Here is a 14,609-nt window from a genome sequence, read left to right on the forward strand (position 1 = left end):
ACCACAGTCTAACATGACAACCTAATGAAATAGCTTTGAAACCAGGCAGCCATAAAAATAGTGTGGAGGGGCTGCCAAGCATGATGGTAGGGTTCCCACAGTCAAGACTGAATTGAATAGGACCACATAAGAGCAAGGAGGTGGCTGCCAGGGTTGATTGTGCTTTACTCAGTCATTATTTTTCTTTTCTTTATATACTTCAACTCCTTTTATTTATTCTTGCCCTTCACCTGAATATTTCATGCAGCAAGAAACACTTGGCTCCAGTTGGAAAGTATGCATTTTAACATTAGTTCTACATGTTCTTAATATTAAGATTTGAAAACAACCATTATGCAGGGTGAAGGACTAGCTGAGTGGTTAAAGCAACATGCCAAGTAAAAAGGTAAAAGGTTATGGATTTGATATACTGCCTAGGGAAGTTGGAGTTCAAACCCTACTGCTGCTCTACATGACCCTAGGCAGGTCACCGCTCCCCACTGTCCCAGGAACAAACAGAGGCTCCTCTTTTACTAAGGTCTTTTATTTGTCAATTATGTGTAATTTTTGTAGAAAACCCCACATAAACTAGATTATTGTATGAAAATTATCAACTTTACAAGAAGCGATGTTAACACAAACCCCCTTCCACTCTCCCCCCAATATTGTCTATTAACTAAGGGGCTCATAATTTTTTTTTTTTTTTTAAAAAGGTCCATAAAGTGGCCTAAGTCGGTACATGGATGATCAAAAAGACAGATCATCCAAGTACCCATAATCAAAACTGGTTTTAGATGTATTTAAAACCAGCTTAGGCCTTTCCACTGCCTCTGTACGTCCAGAATAAAAAGAGGCGTTTTTGGAGGAGTGGATAGGGCGGGAGGTGGGCCAACCTAGACATAGTCGTCTGGCAGCCATATTCAAAAAAGTTTGACAGATTGCCAGACAGAACTTATACATTTTGACTTAGCCCAAGTCAAATCAGCTTAGCGGCCCAGGCAACCCGTCCCTCCCCCCCCCCCCCCGCACCAGTAATGATCGCGGCAGGAGAGATGCCCAATCTCTCCTGCTGCAATCCCCCGTGACCGCCCTGAATCTTTCCCAGCAGGAGAGTGCCCAATCCCTCCTGCCAAACACTACCCCCCACCCATTCCCCCCTTCCCCCCAAACCCCTGCCGGTCCATGCACCTCCCGGAGCCCTCCTCCACCCCTCACCCCAGCCCCCTCCTTAACCTGGACCGGTAGGCCCATCTTCCTCTGAGGACCCATCCAACATATAAGTTTGGGGGGATGGGGGTTCAAGGGGTGTCCAGCAGGAGGGATTGGGCACCCTCCTGCTGGTGATCGCATGGGGGGGGGTTGTGTCCAGCAGGAGAAATTAGGCATCTCTCCTGCTGGGGAAGATTCGGGGGGAGGTCATGGGAGATCATGGCAGGAGATATTCAGCATCCCTCCTGCTGCGATCATTGCGGGGAGAGGCGGTACCAGGATTCTGTAACCGGCGTTATTTATGACAGACGCCGGTTAGAGAATCCTGCTTTTAAGAGGACTGTCCCCTCCTTCGCCTAAAATGTCTTGTTTTGGGTGTTTGGGACTTGGGCAATTTTTTGGTCAGGAATATGTTGTAAGGATACACCTAGTGGCGGTCTAGGCAGGTAGACCATTCAAAAAAAAAAAAAAAAAAGTTCAAAATGAAGGGGTATTTTTGAGAATGGTCTACCTGCTGCCTCCTTTCTGCGCCTAGGAACTTAGGCCAAAAAGTGGACTTAGACATTTCTTTTGATTATGTCCCTCTTTGGCTGCACATCGATTAATCGCAATTAAAATTTTTAAGCACATAAAGCGTCGTCGTCCCCCCCCCTCCCACACACACACACACACATTTCTTTCTATTCTCATACAGTGACAAATATAGACAGCAGAAGTAAATTCTCAGTACTGACAAGTTTTAATAACTTAAATGAAAATAATTCATTTTTCTTACCTTTGTTGCTTGGTGATTTTATTTTTCTAATCATTTTGTTCCGTCTTTAAAATCACCAGGCAATAAAGGTAAGAAAAATGTTTTATTTTCATTTTAGTAATTAAAACATGTCAGCTTTGAGAATTTACTTCTGCTGTCTATATTTGCCTTTATACGAGTATAGAAGGAAATATGAGGGGGGGGGGACACATTATGCGATTAATCGATATGCAGCCCTACTACTAACACATGACCAATATTGCAAAGGACCAATCTAAAGGGGTAATAAAGCACCCTCATCCTTTCTTACAAAGAACTTTCCTCTCAAACCCTACTCCTTCTTAAAATGAATTTTTCCCACCTTGATCCCTTTGTCTTTATAAATTGTGGGACACCCTCTGCCTCCTTTCCCCCACCCTAGGATGTGCTGCTTATCCCAGGGGTCTAGTAGGGGGCAGTACCACAACTGGAGCTCAGGATAACAAATAAGGGAGAGCTCCTTTATTTGGCAGACTGAACCCTGATAGTGTCATGAGATTTCTGCTAAAGGCAGCACCATTTTGGAAGATGGAGCCACCAGGACAGGGGAGACCAGGGATTCCTCCTGCCTCCACTAGACCCAGGGATCAGTAGTATGTGCAAGGATGGGGTGCTGGGGATGAGGTATAGAGAGCATTCCATGATTTGCCAAAATAATAAATAAATAGGGAGCACAGAGCAGAAGACACAGGAGGGGACTATGATTTTCTTTTAAGAAGAATATTCATTATAAAAAGAACTGGAAAATCAGGAGGTGGGGGATTGGGTAGGGATTATAATTTAAGAAGTAAATAGAGGTAAAAGGATTCTGGCTGAGAATATCCATTTTAAGACATAATTGAGGAATCAGAGATGTGGGGGATACATGGGAGGAGAATAGTAATTTAAGATGTATTAGCATTAAAGAGTGAGTTATAGGGGGGGATATTCATTTTAAGAAGGTGGGGATCCAGGAGGAATATTCATTATAAGGGATTGGGAGACTAGGAAGTGGGGGTTTGGGCAAAGATTATAATTTTAAGAAGAAAATAGGAGTAGGATTGCAGGATCAGATATGTAGGGGTAAATGGGAAGGAAAATGTAATTTAAAAATGGATTGGGCATTAAGTGAAGTGTTATAGGGGTAATGTTCATTTTAAGAAGGGATGGGGAACTTCTAGCTTTGTCTTGCTGTAACTAGGAATGTGCAGTGCTCCTGGATGTAATGCACAAGAATATTTTACTGGGAGTATTCATTAACCTGCGACACTAAAGCATTGTGGGCTAGTGTATCCTACAGCAAATATTCTTGTGGTAAAATAGTGCACCAATGCACTATTGTACCATGGGTTGGTACAATGTATTGTGTGCTGTGGCGAGATTCTGGGTATGCTGCGAAAGATAGGTCATGTAAGTTTCTGACACTGCTGACACTAGCGCCTCTCCTCTGCCCCCTAGCATGCCAGAATTTTAGGATTACCAGATGGAGGGATTTCCAAAACCCAGCAGTTTATCCAGGTTTTGGAAAGCCTCCGAGCTCGGGGCCGCATCTAGAGGGCCTCTGAGCATGCATGGACGTCGACATCATGACATCATGCACATGCATATGACATCATCGGTCGATGTCCATGAATGCTCGGAGGCCCTCTAAACACAGCCCCAAGTTTAGTGTGCCGCGGCTAAAAAAGTTTGTGAGGAACTGGGTTAGTAAATCGCACTCTTAACTTCTCCACCCTCTGGGGACAAGCAATTATGTATGATACATGAATGTAAATCTCCCTGAACTACCATGAAAAAGTTTGAGCTAAAACAAAAAAAAAAAAAAAAAAAAGGGAGTATTTCTTCACAGAGGTGATGGATACATAGAAAACTCATAATGCTGGAGGAGAAAACAATAACAGAATTCAAGGAAGCATGGGGACATGATGACAGAGATCAAATACTCTGCAATATTGCTTCAGGAGAAAATAATGGGCAGGCTAGAGAAGCCTGGGATTCTTTATCTGACTCATATTTTAGTTTCTATGTAAGTTCCTGCTATACTTTCTTTCACATTATTCATTTCCACTCCCCAGTTTCTCCCCAGCCCTCATATTTCCTGCCTCCACCTCTCTTTTTCTATGTAGTCTCATCAGATATAATGTGCAAAATAAGAACATACATAACTCTGGAGTAATATTTTCATTTTATTTCAGAATTCCAAATAAGACAAATATAGACTGATGACATTAAAATGCCAGCAAGGAATGTCTGCTCATATTGGAAGAATGCATGTACATAACAAATGAAATATGCAAAATAACTCCCAAATTGTATATACAAGTATGGTACCTAAAGTTGTATTCAGACATTGTGCACTTAGCCAATGTATGAGCACAACATAACTGATTAATTGGCCTAATCGGCACCAATAACACTAGTCTGCATGATATCGGATGACTGAAAACTAATATGTGATATTACCTCACTTTTTTATGCTGATTCCAGAACTAAGAACATAAGAAAATAAGCAATGCCTCTGCTGGGTCAGACCTGAGGTCCATCGTACCCAGCAGTCCGCTCACGTGGCAGCCCAACAGGACCTGTGCAGTAATCCTCTATCTATACCCCTCTATCCCCTTTTCCAGCAGGAAATTGTCCAATCCTTTCTTGAACCCCAGTACCGTACTCTACCCTATTACGCTCTCTGGAAGTGCATTCTAGGTGTCCACCACACGTTGGGTAAAGAAGAACTTCCTAGCATTTGTTTTGAATCTGTCCCCTTTCAACTTTTCTGAATGCCCTCTTGTTCTTTTATTATTCGAAAGCTTGAAGAATCTGTCCCTCTCTACTCTCTCTATGCCCTTCATGATCTTATAAGTCTTAGTTTTCTTCTATCACATACAGTTTTTTCACAATTTTACTTCAAAGATTTATTGCTGTGCCAGTAGGTAATGAGTATTGTTGGAGGGGAATTTCTCAGTAAAGACCTGTAAGCCTTTAGGTTAGCACAGCTGTTGCTGCTAGTTGTTGTTGTATGACCTTGGAAGTGTTGTTTATCTCAGACGCTTGCATTACCAGTGCTGTTCTCATTTTATTTCTCTATTGTGATTGCAGGTACTACAACATCTACATGTAAGTGTGTGAACAATCCAAATGTTTTCTGTTACATTTGTGGAAATTATACTGTGCTTATTATGCAAAGAACGGATATAACACACTTTGTAAAAAAAAGCTTACTAGACTTATTTTAAAGTGAAACTTGGTGACCAGGATAAGGCATACCATCATTGCTTCAACTTGTGGTCATTTATGCCTGACTGTTATGTATACATTCTAAAATGTCAATAAAGATGATTGAACTATAAAATGCAGACTGGTGTAATTGGCAATTAAAACCTCATAATTGATGCTAATTGGGACTAATTAAAAGTTACACATATAACTACAAACATGTAGTTGTATGTGTAACTTTTACAAATATGTAGTTATATGTGTAACTTTTAATTAGTCCCAATAGAGAAATCCACATATCAATCCTTATGGTTGAACTCCAAGATTCAAATTGGACAGTCTGGAATCTTTTGGAAGGAATGGATGAAGGCAGGTATACGTACATTAGATGATGTTTTATTAAATGGGAAACTGATGGATTTTTCAAGACTGCAACAGGCATTTGGTATTTCAAAATCTCAAAATTATAGATGGTTGCAGTTGAAGCAAGCCATTCATAAGGGGTTCCCTGAATAGCGGAATTTAAAAAGTCATTATAGCTTGCAGATCTTTTGCTTTCAGACAGATTTTCTAGGGCATCAGGCTGCCAAGTGGTATAAATTAATATCTGGATTCTTGAATAAAAAACCAAAATCTAGTCTTAGAGACATTTGGAGCATTGAGATCAAGCAGTATATTTCTGTGTCTCGATGGCCATGAATTTGGTCTTGGAGGATGAGATGTACAGCGTCAGCATCTATGAGACAAACCTGTTTTTTCTTGTTACATAAATCTTTTTGGACCCCTGTTAAGTTACAAAAGTTAGATAGTTCTAAATCAAACAGATGCTGGCACTGTCATCTAGACATAGGGATGCTGGATCATCTGTTGTCCTTTAATACTCAACTTTTGGAAGTCGATATGGGGACAGATTAATGCAATACTTGAGTCATCATTTCCATTAACATATGAGTTAGTCATATGTGGAACATTATTACATATTAGACTCCCCATGGATCGATATAAAGGTCGTCTTTTTTAAATTATGACTGGAATAGCTATGCAGATGATAACACGTAATTATGATTGTCTAAATCAGTGTTTTTCAACCTTTTTTGGGCAAAGGCACACTTGTTTCATGAAAAAAATCACGAGGCACACCACCATTAGAAAATGTTAAAAAATTTAACTCTGTGCCTATATTGACTATATATAAAGTAATTCTCTTGAATAGGAATCAAATAAACACAAAGAAAGTATTTTATAATTACTTTATTATGAAATATTAAGTAAACAGAATAGTGAAAAATTATAAAATACTTTATTCAGTGCGAAACCTGGGCCTGTTTGGCTGAACACAAAGCTGATATTCTGGCTGGAATCGAAGAAAGACACACACGTAGCTCTTCGTCAACAGCTCTCAGTCTCTCTCTGTATTTGGTTTTTATAGCATACAAAAATAGACAAATATACCCTCCATCCTTTTTATTAAACCACAATAGCAGTTTTTAGCGCAGGGAGCTGCGCTGAATGCCCAGCGCTGCTCTTGACGCTCATAGGCTCCCTGCGCTAAAAACCACTATTGCGGTTTAGTAAAAGGTGACCATATTGTAAAATATAGACAGCAGATATAAATTCAGAACTGTGCCTAGTAAGTGAAGGGAAGTTTTCATCTCTGGGAATTTACCCAGTTAACTATTAAGTTATTTGGGCAAATTCCTTTGAAAACTGTGGTAATACTGCCTCCACTTTGCTAAATTTAAAATAAAATCATTTTTCCTACCTTGTTTGGTGATTTCTGGTTGCACTTTCTTCTTCTGACTGTGCATCCAATCTTTCTTCCCTTCTATCAGCCTGTATGCTTTCTCTCCTCCACACCTCATTCCCTCCCCCAACTTTTTCTTCCTCTCTCCCTGACCTTTCTTTCTTTTATTCTGTTTCTCTTCTTTCCTTCTGTTTCCCTGCCTGCCCCCTTTCTTTCTTTCTCCCTGCCGTTCCCCAAGCCACTGCCACTGCCGCTGCCATCGGGGAACAGGACCCACCAATGGATAACAGGCCCCAAAGCCGACGCCGACGCATGCTCTCCCTGACGTCAATTCTGCAATCGGAGAGGAAGTTCCGCCCAGCCAGGCAGCGATTGGCTGGCCCGAACTTCCTCTCCGACTGCAGAATTGACGTCGGGGAGAAGAAGACTTATCGGCTCGATAGATTAGATCGCCAAGACAAAGTGAGTCCTGGGTGATCGACTCACTTTGCCTTGGCGAGCTACTGGCGCCCCTGCCTCGGGCCCCCTGTCAGCTCCGGGCCCCTGAATGCAGGACTGGTAGTACTGCCCTGATGGCGGCCCTGCGGCACACCAGGCAACATCTTGCGGCACACTAGTGTGCCGCGGAACAGCGGTTGAAAAACACTGGTCTAAATTTTCCTTTTTGGTGGGCTAATTTATGCTCCACTTATAGGAATGAAAAAATGAATGCAGATTTGATGGGGCATAGTAAGTTATTTAAACTGGTTTGGGGTCCGTTGACATCTTTTATGACTGCATTATAATTGATTTTTCTTTTTAATTTGGTTTAATTCTATTCACATTCAGGGTGGGAGGGAGGGATTACTTTATTATTTAAATAAGGGAAGGATTTTTAAAGTATATATTTATTTGTTTCTTATAGATTATTCACTGAAAGGGTGGGTGGGGTAAAATGATAGTTTTGGGGTATTGGTAAGTTGTATGTGCTTTTCCTGTTTTATTATATGCTTCTAAATCTGTACATTGCACTGTTAAATATTTTGAAAAAATAAAATATTAAAAAAAAAAGTTACACTTATAACTTGGAACACATCATTGTATAAAAAGTATGTACCAGTTGCAGTGCACAAATTTTAAAAAGCAGCATACCCAAGGGCAGATCGGAGATGTTCCTAAAAGTTGTACACATTGCTATAGAATATGCCTGATCTGTGTACAACTTGTTAGGTTCCATTGACTCGTATTCAAGTTGTAGCAACTTGATGATATCATCAAGTTTTTGTGGCAGAATACGGAAGTAGATTGCCGGGCCTTTCTTCTGCACAGTATAAATTTGATGTTGTCACCGTTGGAGTAATTCTTCACCTCCAACACTGCCCATCTGCTGCTGCCCAGACGAGTGGTACATCATTAGTCCGACATCTCTGCTGATACCTGTCTGCCTTGGGAGGCCCTGCTGGTAGCGAAACTACCGACGGCATAGCTTTCAGCTTCACAGATGAACGCAAGCCCCAGTGGCTCGACAAGCCCATGTACCATGACTGGAGTGCACAAGTTAGACACAGGCATTTAGGCTTGGTTTTAGCTGTTCAAAAATGCCTGCGGCTAAGTTATGTATCACACATAAGGCCTCTATTACAAAGCCGCGCTAGCAACTGCGCTGTGCTAATGGCCCTGAAGCCCATGGAGATTTAAAGGGCTTTGGGGCTGTTGCCGTGCAGCTTTGTAAAACAGGCCGATAGGCACTAAGCTCAATGTTATATGAGGTACATACACCTTGTAAAATCACACTAAGTGCCATTCTAATCAGCGCCAAATTTTGTTAAGTGTCATGTATAATATGGACCGAAGAGCATAAGAGCATAAGAACAGCCATACTGGACCAGACCAGTGATCCATCTAGCCCAGTATCCTATTTCAACAGTAACCAATATAGGTCACAAGTACTTGGCTGAAACTAGTGCTGCCCGATTCACGATTTGAATCAATTCACTGATTCACTTTGGGTGAATCAATTCAAATCGATTTACCAAGCCCAAAAATCGTCCTCCCGATTCGTTGACTGACCCTCCCCCCTCGCCTCTAAAGCAGGAGCGGCAGCGCTGCCTCTTGCTGGCCTGCCGCTCCTGTTTTAGAGAGCGAGTGGGGAGGGTCAGTCGGGAAGTGGCTTCTCTGCTGGTGCCCGGCTTCCCCGCATCAATTTACCTAATATCAGCAGCCTGCCCTGCATAAGATCGCTGGCTCTAGTGATCTTTGCAAAATGCCATACGACGTCCGAGTTGTCTTCTCTCTGCCACAGTCCCGCCCCTTCTCTGACATCAGAGGAGGGATGGGACTGCGGCAGAGAGAAGACCATTCTGAAGACGTATGGCAGCTTACAAAGATCGCTAGAGCCAGCAATCATGCAGGACAGGCTGCTGAAATTAGGTAAATTCAACACGCAGGCTTTCTGAGGGGGGGTTTAATCCTTCATGGGGGGGTGCATGCCTTCTGAGGGGGGATGGTACATGCCTTTGGGGGGGGTGCAGCCTTCCAGGGGGGTACAGGCCAGAAGGGACAGGCAGGCCTTCAGGGGTGGGGTGTAGGCCTTCAGGGGGGTGCAGGCTTTCAGGGGGTACAGGCTGGCCTTCAGGGGTGGGGTGTAGGCCTTCAGGGAGGACATGCAGGCCTTCAGGGGTGGAGTGAGGGCCTTCAGGGGGTTCAGGCCTTCAGGGGGGACAGGCTGGCCTTCAGGGGTGGGGTATTGACCTTCAGGGGTAGGGTATAGGCCTTCAGGGAGTGCAGACATTCAGGGGAGGGGGCCCTGGTGTAGAAGTACACGGAGGGAGAGAGGGAGGGAAGGGGGAGTTCAAAGAGATGTGCATATGCCAGACTTTGGAGGGAAGAAATAATGGGTCTAAAAACAGAGGAGAAGGAGGGAGATGGTGGATAATGAGATTTAGGGATGAGAGGAACAGAAAGGGAGAGATGGTGGACCCTTGGGTGATGGGGAAGGAGGGAGAGATGCTGGATGAAAGGGTAGTTGAGAAAAGGTGGATCTGTAGATGGAGATGATAAAAAGAAAAGATGCCAGACCTCCAGGGGAGGGAAGGGAAACAGAAGGGGAGGACAGAGATGGCAGATGGATGGCTAGCACGGAGAAAGAAGAAAGAAGGAGACCCTGGAAAGCAAGTTATCAGAAGATAACCAGAGCCTGGGACCAACAAGATTTGAATAATGACCAGACAACAAAAGGTAGAAAAAATAATTTTATTTTCTGTTTTGTGATTACAATATGTCAGATTTGAAACGTGTATGCTGCCAGAGCTGGTGTTAGACCGCAAATGTGAGCAAGGATTTAACAGAGAGAGGGAAAGTCTTTTTGGTTTGTTTATTGTGTTTACACCACAGCGCCAGTGTGGCTAGGAGAAGGCAAAGGGGGTGAAGAGGCTATAAAAGGGGTGAAGAGGCTATAAAATAAACCTACCAGGATGTTTTTTAAAAAACACCCCAATTGGGCAGGAAAATCGAATCGAAAAATCGATTCAATAGGCTGAATTGAATTGAATCAAAAAATTTTTCCTGAATCAGGCAGCACTAGCCGAAACCCAAATAGTAGTAGCAATCCATGTTACTGATCCCAGTGCAAACAGTGGCTCCCCATGTCTGTCTCAATAGCAGACTATGGACTTTTCCTCCAGGAACCTGTCCAAGGCTTTTTTTAAACCCAGATACGTTAACTGCTGTTACCACATCCTCTGGCAATGAGTTCCAGAGCTTAACTATTCATCAAATGAAGAAATATTTCTTCCTATTTGTTTTTAAAGTATTTTCATGTGACTTCATTGAGGTATACTTGGAAATGGCAAATTGAAATCTAATAGATATATGGAGTAGAATGCAACAGAGTATTTCTTCCATGCTAGTTGCTTCTTTGTTTACGAAAGAGCCCAAGAGATTGAAATCCTTTACAAGTTCTATCACCTTCAAGCTCAAAATCTTCTTCATTTTCCATATTCATGATCTTTGTCTTCTTTATGTTCTAATCCCATGGTAATGTGCACAATGAATATACTCCAGAATTTATGTGCCAAAAAAATCAAAGTAATGCACTAAGGCCCCCTTTAATCAAGCTGCGTTAGGGTTTTTTTTATCACTAGCCGCTGTGGTAAAAGCTCCAACACTCATAATGCCTTTGAGCATCAGAGCTTTTACTACAGTGGCCGATGATAAAAATCCCTAATGCGGCATGATAAAACCAGTTTTGTGTTCATGTATTTTAGTGGCGGATTATCAAAACAGCTCACTGTGGTCTTTTATGAGCTTCCTAGTACTCTCCAACTCTGCCATGCAAATGTATTATAAAGAAGTCATTAATATTTAAATGAGCACTCCAGGCAATTCTCTGTCGCAGGGTGATACCCTGTCGCTATCCTACATTTGCAAGCAAAATTTTCCAGCAGGTCTGAACTATTGTAGCCTTACTTTCTGGTCAGTGCCTGAGCACTGATTGGCTCAGGCATTGACAGGAAAATAAGGCTTGACAGGTCAGATCTGCCAGAAAATTTTGCCGCCATCAAGCAACCACCCCCCACCCCGGCAGCAGAAGGGATGCCCACTCTCTCCCACTGCTGCCATTAAGCAACCACCCCCCACCCCGGCAGCAGAAGGAATGCCCACTCTCTCCCACTGCTTCCATTAAGCAACCCCGCCACACCCCCAGCACATGCACAGAATAGTCCAAGGAAAGAGACGTAAATGTGCCATGTGCCAAGAAAAGCTATGCTGTAAGCGCACCAGTGCTATAGGATAGAGGGGAAGGGAGGGGAGGTGCAATCATTAGCTTTCAACAAGCATGTATAAGACACGCCTTTAATACATATGCTTTTGATATTTTTTCCCATTACTATATTACACTATCCTGGAATTCTTTCAGACCTGACACTACCAGATCCACCCACAAACTCAAATTATCTTTCCCTCGTTAAAAGGCGTCATGTATGCAGGTAAATTAGGGAAATCCCTTTTCTTCAAATTCACTGAGATTTGGAATAACCTCCCTGCCCCGCTGCTGAACCTAGGCTCATTCCAATTATTCCGAAAGCATCTGAAAACCTGGCTTTTCTCCAAAATGTAAAGCTATCTATTTAAAATGTAAAGCTTGCTATCCTCTTCATAACCTCTAATTTCTTATTATGTCCTTCCCTCATTTATTGAATTTACCTGTAAATCGTGCCAAGCTCTATCTTTATGGAGATGATGAGGTATACAAACTTAAGTTTACTATAATTTATATGAATAGTGTGTGTGGGGGGGGGGGGGTAGAGGTTCTCATTTTTATCATGAGCCACGGCCAGATACACGTGCCTGAGACACGTTTTTCATTGTACTGACACCCCTGGACCAGCCGGGGGAGGGTACATGCACAAACAACAATGCAAAAAAATGCAGTTATGCACCTGGGCAGCCAAAATCCATGCAAGTCCTATACCCTTAATGGTGAGATCCTAGCAAAAACGGTAGCAGAACGAGACTTGGGGGTAATCGTCAGTGGGGACATGAAGTCTGCCAATCAAGTGGAGCAAGCTTCATCCAAGGCAAGACAAATCATGGGTTGCATACGAAGGGGTTTTGTCAGCCGTAAGGCGGAAATCATTATGCCATTGTATAGATCCATGGTGAGGCCCCAGCTGGAATACTGTGTGCAATTCTGGAGGCCGCATTATTGAAAGGATGTACTGAGGCTGGAGTCAGTGCAGAGAATGGCCACCCGGATGGTCTCGGGACTCAAGGATCTCCCATACGAGGAAAGGCTTGACAAATTGCAGCTTTACTCGCTTGAGGAGCGCAGGGAGAGGGGGGACATGATCGAGACATTCAAGTATCTTATGGGCCGCATCGAGACGGAGGAAGATATCTTCTTTTTCAGGGGCCCCACGACAACAAGAGGGCATCCATGGAAAATCAGGGGCGGGAAACTACGAGGTGACACCAGGAAATTCTTTTTCACTAAAAGGGTGGTTGATCGTTGGAATAGTCTTCCACTACAGGTGATTGAGGCCAGCAGCGTGCCTGATTTTAAGGCCAAATGGGATCGGCACATGGGATCTATTCACAGGGCAAAGGTAGGGGAAGGACATTAGGGTGGGCAGACTGGATGGGCCGTGGCCCTTATCTGTCGTCTATTTTCTATGTTTCTATGTTTCTAAAAGCCGGTGCTTCATTTGGAGAATCACTCAGAGATGATAGAGAATTTCCCGCAGTGCTCATTTAAATATTAATGACTCCATTTTACTACCATTTTAATAGTAATGACCTCATTATACTACATTTGCATGACAGAGTCAGAGGCTGCTAGGATGCTCAGAAAAGACCACAGTGAGCTATTCTGAGAACTGGACAGTAAAATACTGGCATGCTAAACTATCTGGAACTGGTTTAGCGACCATTATTAAAGGCATGGTGAGTTTTGAGAATCCGGCCCTCTGAGCGCTGAAATCCCCGAGAGTGCATCAGCTTCCCTTTATGAGAAATAAGCATGACTTTATGAGAAATAAGCAGACTTGTTTTGTGCTATCTAGCAATATTGTCACAGTACTTGCAAGCCATTATGATAACTTCTCAAATATTTGGTTCAGTTTAATCTTCAGATACTTGATTATATCTGGAATCAGCAATTTATGCAGCTAAGTTGTTTTCATGTGCAAAGAGATCGCAGAATTACTGATCTTGCCTTTGGCTTGCAATAAGTATTCTTCCCAGACAGAAGCAGTGATGTGGAGCAACCCTAAATGGATTATCCCTGTACTGAGCAAGGGCAATGTGGAGCATTCAATGTGGAAGGTGGCCCAAAGCTTTTGAATGATACTTAGATGAGCCAGTTCCTCTGCCCCACTCCAAATGGAAAATATTTTTATTTTCTGGAAGTGCTGGTGACTGTGCAAATCCAAGTGCCTCTCTAGTCTCTCACAAACTGACACAATGGGTTCATTAACCCCAGGAAAGCAGATCTAATGAATAACCAACTCCGCAAACACCCAGTACAATGGCTTCCATTCAGACCAGCAAAAGGGTCTAACTCCAGCTGCTTATCGGACAGCCGAATCCTGTCACTCATTCCTTTGTGCTTCCAATCGCTGTTAGGAAAAGCTTTTCTTTTACAGAGAAACTCCTAGCTCTGTTGTGGAGCAAAACTCCTTAGCAGTGCCAGGGGAGGAACACTCCAGTCTACACAATGGGCAAACGGAGCTTCTGCCGGCAGGAGGCTAACAAGCAAACGGCAATTTCTGTCTCCAGGGCCTGAATGTAATCACTTTTGGCAGTGTCAAGACCTATGTCAGCTCCCTGCCCTGCCAAATTTCCCCACAATGAAGAAGGATGTCTGCATTCAGGGGGCAAAACCCTCCTCAGGGGAATCATCTCGCACAGCTCTGAGGCCCAGTTAAGAATAAAGAGTCGAGCTGGTGAAAGACATTGTGCCACGTCAAAGCCACCATTCATGCTAGCGCAATATCGACATGCTGCCTGGAAGAAATGAGAACGGTTGCCACTATTAGCTCTGGACAAAATGAAGTGTGCTTAATCCCATTTTATGGTGTAAACTGGAAAAAAAATCAAATCAACACCTTGTAACATTAAAATAATAAAATCGGCTCCAATGAAAAAAAAGAAGTACTATGGCCTGGGTGAAATATTTCTGACAGCAAGCATTGAATCTTGAAAGCAAATTAT

The sequence above is a fragment of the Geotrypetes seraphini genome, chromosome 1, assembly GCF_902459505.1.
Source record: "Geotrypetes seraphini chromosome 1, aGeoSer1.1, whole genome shotgun sequence".
Lineage (NCBI taxonomy): Eukaryota > Metazoa > Chordata > Amphibia > Gymnophiona > Dermophiidae > Geotrypetes > Geotrypetes seraphini.